This window comes from Eriocheir sinensis, unplaced genomic scaffold (genome assembly GCF_024679095.1).
Source record: "Eriocheir sinensis breed Jianghai 21 unplaced genomic scaffold, ASM2467909v1 Scaffold121, whole genome shotgun sequence".
NCBI classification, from domain to species: domain Eukaryota; kingdom Metazoa; phylum Arthropoda; class Malacostraca; order Decapoda; family Varunidae; genus Eriocheir; species Eriocheir sinensis.
The window spans coordinates 442,501-465,021 of NW_026110530.1; the positions used below are offsets into that span (position 1 = coordinate 442,501).

The window sequence follows — 22,521 nt, forward strand, 5'->3', positions numbered from 1 at the left end:
AAAAAAAAAATGTGGAGGCGTTAGTTGAAGATGAGCTGCTCTGTGTCCTAATGTGTGTGTGTGTGTGTGTGCGTGTGTGTGTGTGTGTGTGTGTGTGAACCCACCGCACACACACACACACACTCTTGTCAAACACCTCTACGAACATCACCTTTAAAACAGCAACAACACAAACAAAAACAAAACAAAAACACCTCTATCAACAAATCAAAACCTTTCTAAAACACGTACATTTGATTCCCTCGCCCACCTGAATTTTAAAAAACTCAACAAAAACGAAACTTAAACATCCGTGCGTGGAAAGGAAATAAAACCAATGAATAAGTTAAATCGGTTTAGTTTGGACAAGTCCCCCGCAATTTTCACCCGATACGCACCCCGTTTTCTGTTTGTTTGTGTGTGTGTTTGTTTTGGGGGGATCATGTGAGGGGGTTGAATTCCGAGGGGCCAAAAAACGAGGTGAAGTCACAGGTGAAACAGATCGGCTTGCTTAATGGCCCAGGCAGATATTCCAGCGACACGCACACACACACACACACACACACACACACACACACACACACACACACACACACACACACACTCCCCCTCTCACTCTCTCTAATCTGTTTGACGCTTACACAATACACATACACCAGAAAAAATATATATAAAACACACAAAAAAACACGTAGAACACACACAAAAACGCTCTAAAACTTGTCTGACACTTACACACACACACACACACACACACACACACACACGAGAAAGTAAAAACACTCCTGCAATACAAACACACAACACTCCCACGCCTGTCCAATGCAACACAACACTCGCTTGAAAGAAAAAAACAAAAACAAAACAGTTCACAAGACAAACACACAAACACACGACAGTCACGACACAACACAACACACACACACACACACACACACACACACACACACACACTCCCCCAGACAACGTAATCATCAGGGAACGGACTCTGGACCCGTGCAAATGACAGTACATGATTCTTCTTTCGAACTTCTATACGGCAGCCATTGGACTCGACACAGAAGGAATTGGAACCTTTAAAAATGATGCTGTGCTGATTCCCCCCACGCAGCATCCACGACCGGCGCCAGAGAAGGAATTGAAATCTTTGAAAATATTGTAATGTTGTCACAAAAGCCGATATGGAGGGATTGAAGCCTCTGAATAGAATAGACGACACAAACTTAAAACTGAAACCTCTTATGTCGATGTTATTTTCAACCTGAGAAGTCACAGACACCAATATAATGGGATTGGAGCCTTTATACACTACTCAATGATGCGATTATAACCTCTACAGAGCACCCAGAACAGTCGGCAAACGCTTCAAAAATTGGAACCTTTTAGAATGATGCTACGAGTACATTCCTACACCTACGAGGACACTGAAATCGATATGAAAGGATTGAAACCTTTGAAACCTTTGAAAACTGAACCGAGGACAAAGCTGAGAGAATTGGAATCTTTTAGAATGAAGCTATGATTGTACTCTCAAGCCTACGCAGCCACTGGAACCGACATAAAAGGGATTGAAGCCTTTAAAACTGAAGCTATTAATACCGCAATGAAGGGACTGAAACCTTTAAAAGTGTAATGTTTTCCTCACACTGAAACAACAGCCGTTAAAAGACGTTAAAAGGTAATGGACTTAAAAGGTAATGGAGTTGGAACCTAAGAACAATATGCTTTTATTTCCTCTGAACCCATGAAAGGAGTTTAAATTGGAAAGATAATGATATTGTAATGTTTTCCTCACACACACACACACACACACACACACACACACACACACGCAAGGCTTTTGATCCGACGTTAAAAGGTGATGGAGTTTGAACCTAAGAAAAACATGCTTTTGTTTTCTCTGAACCCATGAAAGTAGTTTTCTCTGAACCCAGTTTAAACGGAAAAATAATGATATTGTGTTTATTTTCACACACACACACACACACACACACACACACACACACACACACACACACACACACACAAGGCTTTTTATCCGACGTTAAAAGGTGATGGAGTTTGAACCCAAGAAAAACATGCCTCAATTCCCTCTGGACCCATAATAGGATTTGAAACTTGAAAGAAAATGATACTACAATGTTTTCCTCACCCACACGTCTTTAAAACCGAGAGTGAAAAATCTGATGGGGTTTGAACCTAAGAAAAATACTCTTTGATTCCCTCTTGACCCATGAAAAGATTCGAGATTGGAAAAAGGACGTGATAAAACAACAACAACAAAAGATAATGCAAAAAAAGAAGATAGTAACGAGAAAAAAAATAATGAGGCTTCCCAATATAATCTTTCCCTTACTTAACAAAAAAAGATATCTCAAAATTACGATGCACTCTTTCCAATCTCAAAAAAAAGATAATGCAAAAAAAGAAGATAGTAACGAAAAAAAAATAATGAGGCTTCCCAATATAATCTTTCCCTTACTTAACAAGGCCTTGAAACTTTTAATACACACCTATTCTTATATCGGAGGCTCATGACTTTGGGGGGCATCAAGCAAACTAATCCGCGGCCCAAAAATAAGGCTTTTCAACGCCCCCAAAAAACCTTCCTAATCATTATCATTCTATCATTACTGCTCCTATTACTGCCGTTACTTATGCCGTTCTTATAATTTTGTTGGTCTTTTTTTTACAGCTAAGGAAACAGCTCGAGGGCAACGAAAAAAGGTGTAAATAAAAGTCCGCTAATCGCCGCTCCCACAAAGACAAAAGCAATAAGTGGCCAAAAGAGAATTGAATTGTTTTTGTTTGTTGTCGCTTTTTTTTTTTTGTAACTCGTGTGGCTTGTTTTTTTGTTTTGTTTTTTTGTCTGAATTGATTAACTTTTATCTCTACTTATTTAACCTTTAGTCTTTGTTTTTTTGCTATCTTCTTCTTTTTAACTTTTTTTTTCAATCATTTTACTTGATTACGCTATTTAAAAACCTTGATATCGCTCGTAGTTTTTTATTTTATTTTCATCGATTTTCTGTTGCTACTATTTCTTTTTATTTTATTCACTTTTTAAAAACCTTGATATCTCTTATAGTTTTTCATTTTCTTTGATTTCCTGTTACTGTTATTTCATCTTTCACTTTTAAGCTATTTAAAAACCTCGGTATCTCTCATAGCTTTCCATTTTAGTCGACTTTCAGCTGCTATTTAATTTTACTTCGTCACCCTCTTTGAAAACCTTGATATCTCTCACAGTTTTTTTTATTTTCTCCGATTTTATTTAATGTTTTCATGCATATTATTTAACGCTGACATCTTTAATAGTTTTCCATTGTCTTCGATTTTCTGCTGTTGTTATTTCATTTTACTTCGTTACCCTCTTTAAAAACCTTGATATCTCACAGTTTTTCTTTTTTTTATTCTCTTAATGCTGCTATTTCATTTTATTTTATTACACTCTTTAAAAACCTTGACATCTTTTAGTTTTCATTTTCTTCGAATTTCTGCGGTTATTTAATTTTACTTCACTACACTATTTAAAAACCTTGATATCTCTCGTGGATTATCATTCTCTTCAGTTTTTTTTCCCTGCTCCTGTTTCATATTACTCTATTACACTCTTTAAAAACCTCGACATCTTTTATAGTTTTTTTTTTCATTTTCTGCTGCCGTTATTTCATTTTATTTTACCACTCTATTTAAAATCCTTGATATCTCTTGTAGTTTTTTCCATTTTCTTCAATTTTCTGCTGCTGTTATTTCATTCTACTTCACTACACTATTTAAAACCCTTGATATCTCTCGTAGTTTTTCATTCTCTTCGATTTTTTTTCCTGCTGCTGTTTCATATTACTCTATTACACTCTTTAAAAACCTTGACATCTTTTATAGTTTTCATTTTTTTCAATTTTCTGCTGTTGCTATTTCATTTTACTCCATTACACCCTTTAAAAAACTTGATATCTCTCACATTTTCTCCGATTTCCAGCTGTTATTTCATTTTCCTGAACTATCCTCTTTAAAACCTCGATATCTCTTACAGTTCCTCCTTTTCCACGAGCGTTTCAGAGGCACTACAAATACTAACAACAATCTAACCTTCGCGCCACCTTTATTTGTCTCTTTCCTTATCTTATCTAAGTCTACAGGCTGTTATCTGCTTCCTCCTTTCTCCAATTATATTTCTATTGTGGCTTTTATTATATTCTAGTCTACAGTTTCATCTTTATTTTTTTTTCTTTTCTACGATTTTCTCTCTAATATTTGTTCCCCATTGTCACAGTTTAGTCTACAGTGTCATCTTTTTTTTTTCTACGACATTCTCTCGTATTCGTTCCCAATTATTCTATGTTAGTCTACAGTCTCATCTTTATTTCTCCTTTTTCTACGACTTTCTCTTTCATATTTGTCCCCCATGATCCTATTTTAGTCAACAGTCTCACCTTTTTTTCCTTTTTCTACGTTTTTCTCTCTCAAATTTGTTCCTCATTATCCTATTTTAGTCTACAGTCTCATTTATTTTCTCTTTTTCTACGTCTTTCTCTTTCATATTTGTCCCCTATTATCGTATTTTAGTCTACAGTCTAATCTATTTTCTCTTTTTCTACGTCTTTCTCTCTCATATTTGTCCCCTATTATCGTATTTTAGTCTAAACGCTTTTACATGCTTCCTACTTGTAAAAAAATCCGATCCTCACTCTAATCTCATTCTCAAGTCTTACCCAAAAATCCGCCGGGACTTTTCAGACTCGACCCGGAATAATTTCCAGCTAATACCGACACTCCATTTTTCCCTCCGCCCGGAAATAATTAGTAATACTCCGCCGGCCCTCGCCTCGCCCGCCTCTAGCTTCGGCCGGCGGTTTTAATTATGCGGAACTATTGTTAGACTGTTATGTGCCTGGTTCATGGTTTATTGAGGACCGTCTGTTTGTTTTGGGGGTTAATTTATCACTTTCTTTATCCTTTTTTAAGTTTGCTTCCTTTTGTAATCAAGTCTTTCGTTTTAGTATCTGTCTCTTCTTTCTTGTTTATCCATGTCCAGTTCTTCCTCATCCTATTTCTAGTTTATACGGTGTTCTTTGCTTCCTTCTTTATCCAATTCTGTGTTTTTTGAAGTGCTGATTTGTCTACTTTCTTATTCTATTATAGTTTATACGCTTTTATCTTCTTTCTTTTTTATATACGTTTTTCTCTTTGATATGTGTCTCTCCTTTCAACCTATTTTAGTCAAGAGACTCTTATCTGCCACAATCAAACCCGGACAGGCCCGGCTATTAAGGTCTTCTGGTGTCTGTTCTTCCTATGTATTCCTATGTATCTCAGCTTCTAATAGACGGCTTCATTAACTATTTTACTTCACACATTTTCTCTTCACTGAACGTTTCTTTGTTTCCAGTATTTTTTGTTCTCATCTTTTATCAAGCCTTCACTCTTGTTCTCCGTATTCCTTTTTCTTGTCAGCTTTTTCTCTTTTCCTCTTCTTTCTACACAGCCTTCACTCTTGTTCTGCTTATTTCTTTTTCTTCTCAGCTTCTTCTCTTTGTATCTACACAGCCTTCAACCTTGTTCTGCTTATTTCTTTTTCTTCTCAGCTTCTTCTCTTTGTATCTACACAGCCTTCAATCTTGTTCTGCTTATTTCTTTTTCTTCTCAGCTTCTTCTCTTTGTATCTACACAGCCTTCACTCTTGTTCTGCTTATTTCTTTTTCTTCTCAGCTTCTTCTCTTTGTATCTACACAGCCTTCACTTTTGTTCTGCTTATTTCTTTTTCTTCTCAGCTTCTTCTCTTTGTATCTACACAGCCTTCAATCTTGTTCTCCGTATTTCTCTTTCTTCTCAACTTTTTCTCTACGCCGCACGTTTACTTGTCTCCTGCATTGCTTTTTCTATTCATTTTATTTTTACTGTTTTTTTTTTCTATTCTTGTTACCCGGCGTGCGTATCAAAGTCATATTCCTCTGTTCTTGCGCCTGACTTTATTAAAAACATTACGCAAACAAGGTCATCTCTTTTCCTGTGTTTATTCTCGTGTGTCTTTTTACGTTGAACTCATTTAACCTTTAGTCTTTTTTTCTTGCTCTCTCTATATTTTTTCAGGATGTATTTTCTTTATTGTCGTGTAGCTTTCATAAGCGAGTTAATTATGCTTCAAAATTTTCTTTATTCGACAACATTATTATTTTTTTAATCTTTTTTAATTCCTTCATGTATTTTTTTGTTGTTCTCGCATTTGTTTTTACTCTATAACATTTATTTTTCATTGTCTCTTAGTTTTTTCTTGTTTTTCTTTTTTTATATTTGAATTTATATATTTTTCTTTATATTGCGTCTAAATCAATTAACTGTCTTCTCTCTTACACAATATCAAGCTACCGTCTTTAACTTTTATTTGCCGTGTATCCTTTACGTTACATACATATTTTATTTATATTTTAGAGCACTTTATTATTTTCATTATATTACTTCTAAATCAATTAACTATATCATCTCTTACACAATATCAAGCTATCGTCTTTAACTTCAATTTGTCTTGTATTCCTTTACGTTACATACATATTTTATTTATATTCTAGAGTACGGTATCGTTTTTTTTTTTTCCTTTATTTCATTTTCCTTTTTTCTAATTGTCGTGTCTTTTACATCTGACGTAATGACCTTGCAGGCTTTCCCTTGCTCTCTAATTATCAACTCTTGCGCGAAATCCATTCTTTATTCTCTTTTTTTTTATTTTGTCTTGCGTGTCTAAGACGTTTCACTTAATTAAGCTTACGTCCTTTCTTTCTTCAATATATATCAACCTCCCTGTGTTTTCTTATTCTCGTTTTTCTTCGTATATTTATTTTGAACTTTTATATTTTTTTGTTTTTGTGTGTCTTCATTTTTAACACTATATATATTTTACTATTTTTCCTCCTTTCCTTTTATCAGCTTTCAGTCTTTTGTATATATATTTTATTCTACGTAAAATCTTTCCTCTTATTGTAATAATTTTCCTTTATCTTTTTTTTTGCACTTGACCTCCCTCGTTAATCCTTTTCTTTCTATATTCTAATTTTATTCTTTTTGTCTCTACGTTTCTTTTATTTTTATCCGTATAAGTGTTTTTTTTTTTTTTTACTGCAATCAGCTTTCTTTATTTCCATTTCATTGTCACAGTAAATAGAACTCCATCACGACTGTTTTTCTTTTATTTCATCTACATACATACATACATATATATTACGTATAGCTGTTTCTTTTTATCTATTTTTTTTCTCTCTCTTCCAATCTCTTCATTTCTTTGCCACTGATGAATTAAAACCTTACCATCTCTAGTCTTTTCCCTTCTATAATCAACGTGTATATATATTTTTTTCATGTTTGTCTATTTCCATTTATTTCCTCCAATTTCTTACCTCCGTTCAGCCTTTTTTCCTTCCTTCAATCAACGTTTGTATATAACTTCCATGTGTCTTTTAACGCCGCCAATCTTCTCTCTTCGCCATCTCCTTTGTGTCGCCAATGAATATACTCCCCTTATATCAAACCCCATCTCTAGTCTTTTCCCTTCTTTAATCAACGTGTATATATATGTTTTTCATGTATGTCAATTCCCATTTATATTTCCTCCATTTTCTTATCTCCGTTTAGCCTTTCTTCTTCCTTCAATCAACGTTTGTATATAATTTCCATGTGTCTTTCTTCTTCATCTCCTTTGTGTCGTCAATGAACCACCTTGCTCTGACGCCGACGCCCGCCGCCTCGCCTCCGTCATTAGCCTGATATACTGTTTTGTTTACACGCCTCAACCTCGACCTCGGAATAGCTGGCGTGCGCTGGCGAGACGGGAGGAGAAATACGCGGACGTCCCTTCACTTACCTTCTCTTCTTCTCTCTCTTCTTCCTCTGTTCTCTCTCCTTTTTCCAGTTTGTTGTCCTGTTTGTTCTTATTTGGTTTGCTTTTGTCTTTCTTTTTCTTTCCTGCTCATTTCTCTTCTGGTCTTTGCCTCCATTTTCGTCACTCGTTCTTCTCTTCAGTTCTCTCCTCTTCCTTCTCTTTCTTAGGGGAGACTGGATGACACACTCGCGCCCTTGTCTTCTCATCTCTTCTCTTCTCTTCTCTCTCTTCTTCCTCTGTTCTCTTTCCTTTCTCCGTTTTTTTTGTTGTGGAGTTTGTTCCTATTTAGTCTACTCTTTCTTTCTCTTTTCTACTCTTTTTTTTCTTTGTATCTTTGCTTCCATTTTCATTACGTGTTCTTTTTTTTCTTCATTTCACTTCTCTTCCTTCTCTTGCTAAGGGGAGACTGGATGACACATACGGGCCCTTCTCTTCTCATCTCTTCTCTCTCACTGAGGTGACACTGGAAGACACTCACGCGCCGTTCTCTTCCCTTCTCTTTACTTTTTCTTCTCTTCCCTCCTCTCTTCTCTCTTTTTCTTTGGCGAGACTTGTAGGCAAACTCGCGTCCTTCTCTTCTCTTCTCTTCTCTTCTCTTCTCTTCTCTTCTTTCTCTTTCTAAGGCGAGACTGGTAGGCAAACACGCGTCCTTCTCTTCTCTTCTCTTCTCTTCTCTTCTCTTCTCTTCTCTTTTCTTTCCTTCTCTTCTCTTCCCTTCTTTCTCTTTCTTCGGCGAGACTAGATGATAAGCTTGCGTTCCTATCTTCTTCTGTCTCTTCCTTCTCATTCTTCTTGTTTCTTGAAGGCAAATTCGCGTCCTACTCTTCTCTCCTCTTCTCCTCTCTTCTCTTCCCTTTTTTCTCTTTCTTCGGCAAGACTAGATGACAAGCACGCGTTCCTATCTTCTTCCTCTGTATCTTCCTTCTCTTTCTTCTTGTTTCTCTTCCTCAGACATCACAGAGAGGAAATATATACCACAACACACACATTCAAGGGAAGTGCATTTTGCGATTTTTTTTTCTTTCTGTTTTTGCTCAATATAATTCTCTTCTCTTCTTTTTTTCCAGCGTCTCTCTCCTTTCCTTTTTTCTTTCCTCTTTTCTCTTTCCCTTTCCTGTCTGCGTTAGATTATTCAACTATCTTCGTTTTGTTTCGTGTCTCTCTCCTCTTTTCTTTTATTTTATTTTCTGTTTCCCTTTCCAGTTTGTTCATCTCTAATTTTGCCTTTCTTAGTCTTCTCTTCGATTCGTTTCTTCTCTCTCTAATCGTCCTTCTCCTTTCACTCTTTTATCATTTTTATCTCTTATCTTTTTCTCTGTTTTTCCTACTCTTATCTTCAGCATACAAAACAGCAACGAAAACAAATCAAAACACAAAAACAACCACCCTCACACACAAACACACAAAGTAAAACAAAAACATCAAAAAAAACCCGAGCCTGATTGCTCTATTTTCCTCACTAGATTACGGAGACAAACATTTTCTTTTGACTTATTTTACCTGCGTTGTTGTTATTGTTTTGGATGTCTTTTTTTCTTTTACTGTGATTTGGAGATTATTGTCATCCGGTGTGTGTGTGTGTGTGTGTGTGTGTGTGTGTGTGTGTGTGTGTGTGTGTGTGTGTGTGTGTGTGTGCGTGTGTGTGTGTGTCAATTTGATCCTGCCAACTTCTGTGTTTGGGACAGGTGAGATATAAATAAGGTTCACCTGTGTTTGTTTGTTTGTTTGTTTCCAGCATTATAATCAGTTTTCTTTTTTTTATCAATTTTATCAACTTTTTTTTTCTTGGGGGGTCAGTGTAGCTAATCAACTTTTTCTTCCCCTTTTCTCTTTGTTTGTTGTCACTGTGTCAGACAATAAGACTGATTAGCAAGGAAGCATTTATGAGTTGACTGAGTGTATCTACATATAGTGACTGATTGGGTTGTTGCTGGGTAAGATTAAGGGTCTCTTCAAACACACGACAGCCAGCGACTTAAGGTATAAATCAACAAAGAATGACCTAACTTTGTTATATATAAAGTCTCATTAGTAAGGAAACATATGAATTTTCTGAGTCAAGACGAGTGGTGAATGCTCGGGGATTTGTTAGGTTGGGTTAGGTTAAGTTGAGGTTATCTTTAAACACACGACAGCCAGCGACTTATGGTATAAATCAACAACAAATGACCACACTTTGTTATGTAGAAAGTCTCATTAGTAAGGAAGCATATATGAATTTTCTGAGTCAAGACGTATTGTGATTGTTCGGGGATTTGTTAGGTTAGGTTAGATTAAGTTTAGGGTAACTTTAAACACACAACAGCCAGCGACTTAGGTATAAATCGACAAAGAATGACCTCACTTTGTTATATAGAAAGTCTTATTAGTAAGGAAGCATATATGAATTTTCTGAGTCAAGACGTATTGTGATTGTTCGGGGATTTGTTAGGTTAGGTTAGATTAAGTTTAGGGTATCTTAAAACACATGACCGCCAGCAACTTAACGTAAAATTCAGTAAAGAGAGACTTCAGTGTTTTAAATAGAAAATTTCATGAGTAAGGAAGCATATATGATTTTTCTGAGTCAAGACGTAGATACGGTAACTGTTCGGGGTATTGTTAGGTTAGGTTAAGTTTAGGGCATCTTCAAACACACCGAATACGAACGCTCCATCCCTGCTTCCCCATCAGTGCAGTCCTCTGTCATGATAAACTTATTTTTTTGTTTCTCTTCACTTTCATCCTATTCGTATATTTTTTTTCTGCTCTTCTTTTTATTTATTTATTTTTCTCTCTCTCCTCTGTGCAATTAATACATCGAACTTCACCTCCCGTCACTGATTGCATATTGGAAGCTTTCTGATCTAGCTGGTAATGCGTGAGTGGGGGGGGAGGGGGGAAGGGGGGAAAAGATGAGTTTATTTCTGGCTTGGCTGGTAAGTGAGTGAGTGAGTGAGGAAAGGAGGGAGAGAGGGAGGGAGGGAGGGAGTGTGTGTGTGAGTGAGTGAGTGAGTGGGTAAGAGTGAGTGAGTGAGGAGAGGAGGGAGAGAGGGAGGAAGGGAGGGAGTGTGTGAGTGAGTGAGTGACTGTGAGTGAGTGAGTGAGTGAGTGATTGTTTGAGGGAGGGAGAGAGGGAGGAAGGGAGGGCGTGTGCGTGTGAGTGAGTGACTGTGAGTGAGTGACTGTGAGTGCGTGAGTGAGTGCCTTTGTGAATAAGAGTGTTATAACTTTTTTTTACTTTTTTTTTCTCTCTACTGCTCTGTTCTGCATTATCATTTTTAATTGGCTATACTTCACTTTTCTCTCTCTCTCTCTCTCTCTCTCTCTCTCTCTCTCTCTCTCTCTCTCTCTCTCTCTCTCTCTCTCTCTCTCTCTCTCTCTCTCATACTTCTCTTTCTTCCATTTTCTTCCCCTTGCTCTCTTCTCTTCTCTCTTCTTCCTACCCAATACTAATTCCTCTCTTGTTTACCTATTTTCACGGCAAAGCACTACTTATCTATCTCCCCTCCATCACCTTCCCCCTTCCTTGCCGCAGAGTCAGGCTTTGCTAATGTAATGTACAGTAATAAATATGTAGATTCGGCTTGTGTAAGGTTCGAGCACATCACAAACAGCCTCACAGTCCCGAGTTTCAGCAATAAGATAAATAAAGAGAAATAAACAAGTACAGCCTCACATTCACGAGTTTCAGCAATAAGATAAATGAAGAGAAATACACAAATCTCTCGATCGGTAAATACAATAAACTTTACTCTCTGAAATCGCGTCCTAGTTCTGTATTTTCTAACGTTGTCTAAATGATATTGTATTCATTGGCGTTCACTTGGTTTTAAATTACTCTAGCATGAATTGTGTTTTTTTTTTTTTTGTAATATTTTCCAGCATCCAATCAGTTAATACCTTCCTTCTGTTTTAATTAACCTCTGCCCTTTAGGTCGACAAAATGATTTATAGTCGTCGCTGTTATCTTCATTTCTATAACATGAATGACTCTTTGTAATGTCATTTTGTTCCCTTCAACTGATTAATACCTTCGCTATAATCAACCTCTTTCATTCAAGTCTTCACAACGAATATATTAATTGGCTTTTTAATTTCTATCTGAGGAATGGCTTTTTTTTATATCATTCTGTACTCTTCAAGAAATGTATTACCTTCTTTCTAATCAATTCCCGCTTTTTAGTCTTCACAAAGAAAACACTAACTTGATTTTTTTTTAATTACTACTAAGAATAGCTTTTGTTATATCATTTGCATCCTCCATTTAGTGTATTACCTTCTTTCTAATCAATTCCCGCTTTTTAGTCTCCACAAAGAATACACTAACTTGCTTTTTTTTTATTACTACTAAGAATAGCTTTTGTTATATCATTTGCACAATCCATTAAGTGTATTACCTTTTTTCTAATCAATTCCCGCGCTTTTCAGTCTCCACAGAGAATGCACTAACTTGTTTTATTTTATTTTTAATTGCTACTAAGAATAGCTTTTGTCATATCATTTGTACCCTCCATTTAGTGTATTACCTTCTTTACATTCAATCTCCGCCATTTCAGTCGTCACAACGTATATTCATTTGTTTTCTTTCAATATTTATCAAAAGAATGGTTTGTATCGCATCGCATCGTATCCTGCTTACACGGACCACACTATCAGATTCCATAACTCGAGTCAAAAAAAAAAACACCTTATACCAAGTCATCTGTAGTTATTTATAGAAGGAGAAAAACAATACATATAACTACTCTCTCTCTCTCTCTCTCTCTCTCTCTCTCTCTCTCTCTCTCTCTCTCTCTCTCTCTCTCTCTCTCTCTCTCTCTCTCTCTCTCTCTCTCTCTCTCTCTCTCTCTCTCTCTCTCTCTCTTATACATAATGGACGACAGCCAGACAGACAGGCAGACACACTAATAATCAGGGGTAACTTCTTCACGAGCTAACAAGTATTTAGATTCCTTTTTAAAATAATTCTCCCCAATATTGTTCTCCCTGGTTTTGAAAGTGTGTCTCCAGTAGCTTTTCTTATTCTTTATTTATATTAACCCGGTAGCAGCGATGAGCCAAATTTGCGGCTTTACCGTGTAGCAGCGACGTGCCAAATTTGCAGCTTTACCGTGTAGCAGCGACGGGCCCAACCCCCCAAAATAGATGATGCATAAACTGATCACACATGCGTTGATATATATTATGAAATGGTTTGCGTGAGTGATGATTCTTTCTCATTATTTTACTTAGAGGGGCCTTTAACCTAACCTAACCTAACCTAACCTAAGTAACATGACCCCCGCAGCTACCGGATTAAAGAAAAGAAAGGAATCAGTGTGCCATTAGTGAAGTATCGTGTAGCGGTCAGTGCATTACCGCCTTTCTAAACAGCCTCTCCTCCATTACGTCTCCACACAGCCCTTCATAACGCCAGCCAGCGGACCTACTTTCACCCCACTTCCGGACAGCTCTGATAAATTGCTCTTCAATCACACGCGTCCGACAAGTTAATACCAGCGTCACTCAGTCATCGGCGTTCATTTGTTTGTTCTGCGAGTCCCGGAAAAGCCATTCGGATGCCTTTCAGATATATAAAAATGAAAGTAAATACAATGGCGCCGACCGTTGCCAAACACACACACACACGCACACACACACACACACACACACACACACACACACACACACACACACACACACACACACACGCACACACACACACACGTACACACATATCTCTCCCGTAAAATGTGTTATCAGACTTTCTAGGAATTTAAAGTTGAACGAGTAATATAGAGATAAATACTAATCATGTTACACTTTTAAATGCACTTGTTTTTAGTTCCGTAACACTTTAAAATCAACTTGTAGCATAAGGATTCATTTTAGACCTCTAACAGTTTTCCCATACTTCTAATTTCACGTAAGAGCTATGGAGAATGTAGTAGGTCTTGCTTTTACAAAATTTATCTTCCTCTGAATTTAAAAGATAGGTACACTGGTAAGGTAAACCAAAAATATAAATCCTCTGTAACACTTTTTCCTATACTTTCCCATACAGTTTTCCCATACTTTTAATTTCACGTAAGAGCTATGGAGAATGTAGTAGATCTTGCTTTCCCAAAATTTCTAACTTCCTCTGAATTTAAAAGATGCACTGGTAAGGTTAAGCAAAAATGTAAATCCTCTAACACTTTTTTCTATTACTTCTGTCTTCGTGTAATAGTTATAGAGAAAATATTTAGTCTTACTTTTCGACAATTTCAAACTCTCAGAATTTCAAGATGGACTAAGAATCTAAGTTAAAATCTGAAGCCTCTGTAGCACTTTTTCCCTTCCTTCTGTCTTCCCGTAATGGCTCCAGGGAAACTATCTGATATTCTTGCTTTGTCTATACTTCTAAATTAGAAGTATGGACAAAGCAAGAATGTCATATAGTTAGAAGTTCTAACTTTCCCCGAATTTAAAGATGCAGTAGAAAGAGAAAGTGAAAATAAGTAACCTCTGCAATACTTTTTCCCTTTACTTTCTTCTTCATGTAATGTCTATAAGGAAAATATTTTGTATTCCTGCTTCTCCTAAATATCAACCTCTACGTAAAAGCTATTAGAAAATTAATTTGGTATCTTTAAGACATGACAAATTATGGTACACTAGCCACAGAGAACGATGCATTATGGTACACTAAACGATTATAGTTATTTTCTTCGTGTAAGGGCTTCCAGCTGTTTGGTATTCTTAAAGTAGGATACGCAATAGACTAAAATAACTAAGAGAACCGTCAAAACCGTCAGAGTACGATGCAGAATTATACACTAAACCGTTCTGAATAAACACACACCAGAATATCGCTGCGCTCTAGTCCTGTTTTGTCGCTTTGAGGAAATTCGTTTACTGAAGATCAGAGTGGGAGGAAGAGTGGAGTGGGGAGTGGAGTGGGATAACGGAGGATAGACATGACAAGATTTAAAGATCCAGGGATGAATTTTCTGAAGGTTTTGAGAGGGGAATGAGAGGGGGACTGGAGTGGAGGTCGGAGTGGGAGTGGAGAGGAGTGGGATAGTGAAACAGCAGCCCTTTTTTTTCAGCCCAACACAGTATTTATTTCCATCCCATCCCATCACTGTCTCCCACCAATACAACACATATCCCCGCACTACACAGCTTCTATTTCTATCCCATCCCATCACCTTCTCCCACCAAACACAGCATCCATTCCCCGCCCAACACAATACTGCCTATCCAAACACAACACCCCGGCTCATCTTTCGCTTTCCCTCCCACGCTTGCTCGGGTAAATTGTCTCTCTCGCGCAACACCTGTCCCTAGCGGTGCCGGCGCCTACCTGGGTCTGCCTGTCTACCTGGGCCCGCTCTATTCCTCTTCCTTACCTGTAAAGCCTCGTGTGGACTCTCCCTTTCTATCTATACCTACCTTTTGTCTTTTGTTTGTGTATGTGTGTGTGTGTGTGTGTGTGTGTGTGTGTGTGTGTGTGTGTGTGTGTGTGTGTGTGTGTGTGTGTGTGTGTGTGTGTGTGTTTTAGTTTTTTTGTTTTGTTTTGTTTCTTGTCTTTGGTTGGTTTGTGATTCTCTTCCTCCTCTCTATCTTATTTTCTTCTTTCTTTTCTCTTCTCTCTTTCAACACACTCACCTTCTTATCTTTCTATTCTTTCTTCTCTTCTTCCCTCTTTCTACTTTCCTGGCCTCTGTTCCTTCTCCTCTTTCTTATCTGCTTCTCTTTCTATTCTATTAATTTATGTTCCTCTTTCTCCTCTTTCATCTCTCTTTTCCTTTTTCTACTCTATTGTTTTCTGTTCCTCTTCCTCTTTCTTCTCTGCTTCTCTCTTTCTAATTTCTTCGTTTCTGATTTTCGTCCTCTTTCTCTTCTGCTTTCGTCTTTTAACTAACTTAGCTTCTGTTTCTTTTCCTTTTTCTCTTCTGTTTCCCTGTTTCTGCTATCTTGGTTTCTGTTCCTCTTTATCTCTCTTCTTTTTCCCTCTTTCTACTTTACTGTCTTCTGGTCTCCCTCCTCTTTCTTCTGTATTTCCCTTCCTCTACTCATCTAACCTCTAATCCACTTTCTCTTTCTTCCTCTCTCTCTTTCTCTTCCCCTCTTTGGCTAAATCTATCTTGATCCCTTTCTCTATTCTTCTAATCTCTAATCCACTTTCTCTTTCTCCCTCTCTCTCTCTTCCCCTCTTTCGCTTAATCTATCTTGCTCCCTTTCTCTATTCTTCTAACCTCTAATCCACTTTCTCTCTCTCTCTCTCTCTCTCTCTCTCTCTCTCTCTCTCTCTCTCTCTCTCTCTCTCTCTCTCTCTCTCTCTCTCTCTCTCTCTCTCTCTCTCTCTCTCTCTCTCTCTCTCTCTCTCTCTCTCTCTAAATCTATCTTGCTCCCTTTCTCTCTTCTTCTAACCTCTACTCCACTTTCTCTTCCTCCCTCTCTCTCTCTTCCCCTCTTTCGCTAAATCTATCTTCGTCTTCCATGTCCACACTTCACACTCCTGTTCCGTGTGTTCTGGCTTTCTCTAATCCCATTCGTCTTCCTCCTCCTCTTCCCTGCTTCTAATATTCTGACCTGTAATCCGATTTCCCTTTCTCTCTCCTTCCGTTCCTTGTTCCCTTCCTTTCTCTGCTTGACTTCCTCTTCTTCCTCATCCTCCTTTTCTTTCCTCTCCCTTGACTTGATACTTTCTCTTCTTCAGTTCTTGGTTCGTTGCACTGCGTTATTTCCTCCTCCTACACACTTTCTTTCCTTTCCTCCTCCTTGACTTTATCCTTTCTCTCCTTTCGTTCATGGTTCCATTCCTTTCTCGGGTTCACTTCCTCCTCCTCCTCCTCCTTTCTTTTCCTCTTCCTTATCTTTAACCTATGCTTTATCCTTCCTTTCCTATTCCCATCCGTTTTTCTGCCTTTATCTTAATTTCTGATATCTACTTCCTTTTCTCTTCCTTTTCTTCATCGTATTTCCACTTCTGACGTTTTCATTCTTTTTTCTTAGACTTTAATCTATTTCCTTAAGCCTCTATTGTTTTTTTTCTTTCTTTTCCACGTCTGTCTTTTTCATTTTCTCTTTTTCTTCTTTATCTTCCTTTTCTTCTTTCTGCTTTCTTCATCTTCCTCTTGTTTTATTTGTTTCTAATTTCTCCTTCTTCATCTCCTTCCCCTCTCACTTCCATCTTCCTCCCATCGACCTCCTTTTCTTCTTTCTCTACTTTCTTTATCACCCTTTTCTTCTTTTTTAGCTTTCTTCATCTTCCTTTTCTTCTGCTTTCCTCATGTTTCTTTTGCTTTATTTGTTTCTATTTTCTCCTTCTTCATCTCCTTCCCCTTTTCACTTTCATCTTCCTCCCATCTTCTGTCTCACCTGTCTTTATCATCCTTTTCTTCTCTTTCAGCTTTCTTCATCTCCCTTCTCTTCTCCTTCTGCCTCCTTCATGTTTCTTTTCTTTAATTTTTTTCCACTTCCTACTCCTTTATCTCCTTCCCTTCTTTACTTCCGTCTCCTTGCCATCTGTCTACATCCAAATCTTCATCTCTTAGGACTACAATGGAAATGAAGGACCTCCCCTACTCCCCTCCTCCCCTCCTTCCCCCCTCCCCGCCCACCCCCTCGAGACAGGTAGCTAAGACCATAGGGCGCCGCTAAGGTTACATAAAAGCGCTGCCTCGCACAAAGACTCTGCCGTGAGCGGGGATCGAACCTGGGACCCTTTCATTCGCAGGGATTTTTTTTTTTTTGTCAACTGGGTTTTGTGTTTCTCTTCCTTTTTCTTTTCTTTCTTTTATTTTCACTTTTTCCTCTTTCTCTCTTTTCTTCCTTTCTACTCTCTTCAATTATATGGAAGGAAAGGTAAATGGAATGCTTAGGTAAGGTTCTCTCTCTCTCTCTCTCTCTCTCTCTCTCTCTCTCTCTCTCTCTCTCTCTCTCTCTCTCTCTCTCTCTCTCTCTCTCTCTCTCTCTCTCTCTCTCTCTCTCTCTCTCTCTCTCTCTCTCTCTCTCTCTCTCTCTCTCTCTCTTCAATGCCCTCAATATCTTCCTGACAGAATGGAATGAGGAAGATAGGAAAGACGGAGGAGGAGGAGGAGGAGGAGGAGGAGGAGGAGGACGAGGACGAGGAGAAAGAAAAGGAGGAAGAGGAGGTAAGCATCTCTGATTGATCGTTTACCTCGAAGCGCACCTGAGAGAGAGAGAACCAACAAACCCCACACTCTCTCTCTCGCACTCTCTCTCTCTCTCTCTCTCTCTCTCTCTCTCTCTCTCTTATAACCTGCATGAATTACCTTGTCGCCATTTTAATTATTAACGTCTACTAATTATTCGGCGGCGCAATTTCCATTTTTCTACAACTTTTTTAACGGCGCTCACCTGTCCATATTTTTGCAGGTAATTAGGGAAAGGTTACACAAATTACCTCACATGAGTAATACGTCGGCCTCCACCACTCCGGCACGGCTAATTATCTACATTTTATGCCCTGCCTCTCTCTTTCTCTCCCAGTTTTGCTCTCTCGGTTTCGGTCTCTCTCGGTACTGTTCTCGGTTTCGGACTCGGTCGGTTTTCGTTTCGGTCTCTCCCTCTCTCTCTTTATCTATCTATCTATCTATCTATCTATCTATCTATCTATCTATTTATCTTTCTCTATACATTTATCTATATCAATCATTCTAAGCTAACCTAACCTAACCTAACTGAACTTACAATACTCCCTCCTAAGTTAACCTTAACCTAACTTACCTATCCTTCTCAACCTCTCTCCCTCTCTCCCTCCTAACCTAACCTAACCTAACCTAACCTAACCTAACCTATCCCTCCTAGCCTCACCTGACCTACATACGTCTCTTCTCCCTCCCAACCTAACCTAACCTGACCTATCTCTCCTAACTTAACCTACATATGTTTCTTCTCCCTCCCAACCTAACTTTCCCTTCTCCCTCCCAGCATAACCTAACCTAACCTTACCTCTCCTTACAAGACTTACCTGCCTCCCTCTCAACCTCTCTCTCTTTCTCTCCCTCCAACCTAGCCTAACCTAACCTATCTTTCCTAACCTTACCTAACCTTCCCTTCTCCCTCCCAGCATAAAATAACCTACTCCCTCTCAACCTCTCTCCTCTCTCCCTCCAAACCTAACCTAACCTAACATATATTTCCTAACCTTACCTAACCTATATCTCTTCTCCCTCCCAACCTAACCTTCCCTTCTCCCTCCCAGCATATTCTAACCTAACCTTACCTCTCCTAACCCGACCTACCTCCCTTCCTCTCAACCTTCCTCCCTTTCTCCCTCCAAACCTAACCTAACCTATCTCTCCTAACCTTACCTAACCTACATACGTCTTCTCCCTCCTAAACGAACCTTTCATTCTCCTTCCCAGCATAACCTAACCTAACCTTACCTTTCCCAACCACACCTACCTCCCTTCCTCTCAACCTTCCTCCCTCTCTCCCTCCAAACCTAACCTAACCTATCTCTCCTAACCTTACCTAACAACATACGTCTTCTCCCTCCTAAACGAACCTTCCCTTCTCACTCCCAGCATAGCCTAACCTAACCTTACCTTTCCCAGCCACACCTACCTCCCTTCCTCTCAACCTTCCTCCCTTTCTCCCTCCAAACCTAACCTAACCTATCTCTCCTAACCTTACCTAACTACATACGTCTTCTCCCTCCTAAACGAACCTTTCATTCTCCTTCCCAGCATAACCTAACCTAACCTTACCTTTCCTAACCACACCTACCTCCCTTCCTCTCAATCTTCCTCCTTCCTCCTCCAAACTTGACTTATCTCTCTCCCTCTTAACCACTCTGCCTCTCTCTCATCCCCTCCCCCGCCGTTCCTAATCCGCTGTGCCCTCGAGGAAGAGACGGAATGAGGCAAACCCTTGTCCCCAATATAAACACGAGAACCTGATGGCACCGGATGGAGAGAATCAAAAGGAGAGAAAAGAAAACAATTATAGGAGAGAGATAGACTGATAGAAATAAAGAAAGCAAGGGGAGAGAGAGAGAGAGAGAGAGAGAGAGAGAGAGAGAGAGAGAGAGAGAGAGATATGGGATGAAGAGTGGTGGACAGGGAAGGGAAAGTGATGGGACTGGTGGTTAAGGGAAGGGATGGTGAATAACTTTGCTCTCTCTCTCTCTCTCTCTCTCTCTCTCTCTCTCTCTCTCTCTCTCTCTCTCTCTCTCTCTCTCTCTCTCTCTCTCTCTCTCTCTCTCTCTCTCTCTCTCTCTCTCTCTCTCCGCTGTCAATAAGAAAACAATAGTTAAACACGCATCGCTACTGTCGTCAGTGGCACACACACACACACACACACACACACACACAGGACACGCACATATCTCATTCATACACAAAATCCATGCCATTCATGTGCACGAGCTGTGTATATTAGAAAAGCGTACACACACACACGTATACACACACACCACTACTTCTACTACTGCTACTACTACTACTACTACTACTACTATTACTACTACTACTGCTACTACTGCTACTACTACTACTACTACTACTACTACTATTGCCTAAGCCTCTTCCTACCTGTCCCTGCTAGTTAATTTCCCCGCTATTAATGTGTCACCTGTTCGCGAGACACCTGCCGATATTTAGGACAGGTGCGATCCTTTAGCAATTAAGGTCGGCTGTTGTGTTTCGACTTGTGAGTATTAATGGTGTGTTCTGTTTTGTTTTCCTTGTTGTTGTTGTTTTTTGCTTGGATTTATGCAGTGGGGACGGTTGTGTGTGTATGTGTGTGTGTTTGTTTTCATTTTTTTTTTTTCATTTTCACTGTTATTTTTATGATTATTTTTTAGTTGTCTTATCCGTGCCTGTGTTTGTGTGTGTGTGTGTGTGTGTGTGTGTGTGTGTGTGTGTTCTCTCTGTGTTGTTTTGTTTTCGCAGTTTTTTTTTTTTTTTTGGGGGGGGGTTGTCTCATTTGTCTTTGTGTGTGTGTGTGTGTGTGTGTGTGTGTGTGTGTGTGTGTGTGTGTGTGTTGCATAACTTTCACACATATTATATTCTAAAAAAAACACTTCTTCCAATTTCGATCCTTCTCCTCCTCCTCTTCCTCCTCCTTCTCCTCTTTCTCCTCATCTTCCACCACCTCTTCCATTTCAACCTCCTGCTGACCCAAATACTCCTTCTTTTTCTTCTTCTCTTCCTCCACTTTCTTCTCTGTCTCTTCCTCCTCCTCGGGCAGTTGATCAATACATAACAATACTCACCTGCCACGTGGAGAGAAGACCCAGGTTAATTGCCCGCCCACCTGAGCACGGGGACAGCTAACTTTCCTGGGACGAACAGAGGCTGGGTACGGTTATTCTGGAAGGGAGAAACGAAAAATTTCGAGGTTATAAGAGTTGAAATTTTAATGTATTTTGTATTTCTATTTCTGTGTGTAGAAGTAATAGACGTAATTGAAGGAGAACGACAAGGAGAAGGAGAAGGAGAAGGAGAAGTAGGAGAGAGAATTAAAGGAGAACGAGAAGGAGAGGGAGAAGGAGGAGAAGGAGGAGAAGGAGAAGTAGGAGAGAGAATTGAAGGAGAACGAGAAGGAGAAGGAAGAGAAGGAGAAGTAGGAGAGAGAGTTGAAGGAGTACGAGAAGGAGAAGGAGGAGAAGGAGAAGTAGGAGAGAGAATTGAAGGAGAACGACAAGGAGAAGGAGAAGGAGGAGAAGGAGGAGGAGAAAGAGGAGGTCAGATGGAAAGAAGATGAAGAAGAAGAAGCAGAAAAAAAGAAGCAAAAAAAAATATGAAGATGATACGTGGAAATATGGAAAAAAATAAAAATGAAGAATGAGAAAAAACAGAATGTGAAAGAATTGGTCTCTCTATTTATCTATCTATGTATCTATCTTTGCCTGTCTATTTTTAGCAATGTGATATGATTGAAATACACATTGCCTGCGAGTTCTATTTCGTTCGCAAGAGTTTGATTATATTTCTTGATATCAAAATGAGCGTCTTGCTATTTTCGCTTCTTTGATGATATTTTTGCTTTGGGTATTTTCTTCCTCTACTTCTTTTTCTTCCTCCTCCTTCCCTTCTCCTTCTTATTCTTCCTCCTCCTTCTCTTCGTCTTCCCCCTCCTCCTCCTCTTCGTCTTCCTCCTCCTCCTCCTCTTAACTCTGTCTACACTCTTACCTTGACAAATTATAAGCAAGAAAACAAATTTATCCAACAAAAAGAAATCCTGTGAAAGAAAACGGATTATCAACTTTTCTTTCATCTCTCCCTCTCCATCCTTCCTTCAACCTACTCAAGGGAGGCGTTGTAACACAGACACTGACAGGAGCAACTTTTCAGACCGAGTCATCCGGCACTGGAATAGCCTCCCCGTAGAAGTGGTCAGTGCGGGAAGCCATCAACTCCTTCAAGAATGGCACAGACCGTTACTTTGATGCAATGGTAGACTGAACGTACGTACCGAGGTGTTTGCTACTATTACTACTACTACTACTACTACCACCACCACCACTACCACAGACATCAGCAAACCGCTCTTCCCCTCCCGTATAATGGCGCAATAAGGGCATTCGCGTCGTCATTTAGCGCGTTGTGATTGACGGTTGGGCACTAACATTATTGGTCCGCCGCCATTATGCCATGACACTAATGGAGAGGAGCGACGCACACACACGTACGCACACACACGCACACGAGCACACATACATATACGCACACACTCATACTTGCATA

At 39.1% G+C, this 22,521-nt stretch overlaps 1 long non-coding RNA gene across 1 annotated transcript in view; it reads right to left on the bottom strand.

The window, feature by feature from the left end:
• LOC126989556 (uncharacterized) overlaps positions 1 to 21,144 on the bottom strand; it is a 76,534-nt gene extending 55,390 nt beyond the window's left edge. The window contains exon 1 of the long non-coding RNA XR_007743430.1: positions 21,048 to 21,144. This is a non-coding gene — a long non-coding RNA (uncharacterized LOC126989556). The remainder of the gene's footprint in view (positions 1 to 21,047) is intronic.
• Between the last annotated feature and the right edge of the window lie 1,377 nt (positions 21,145 to 22,521).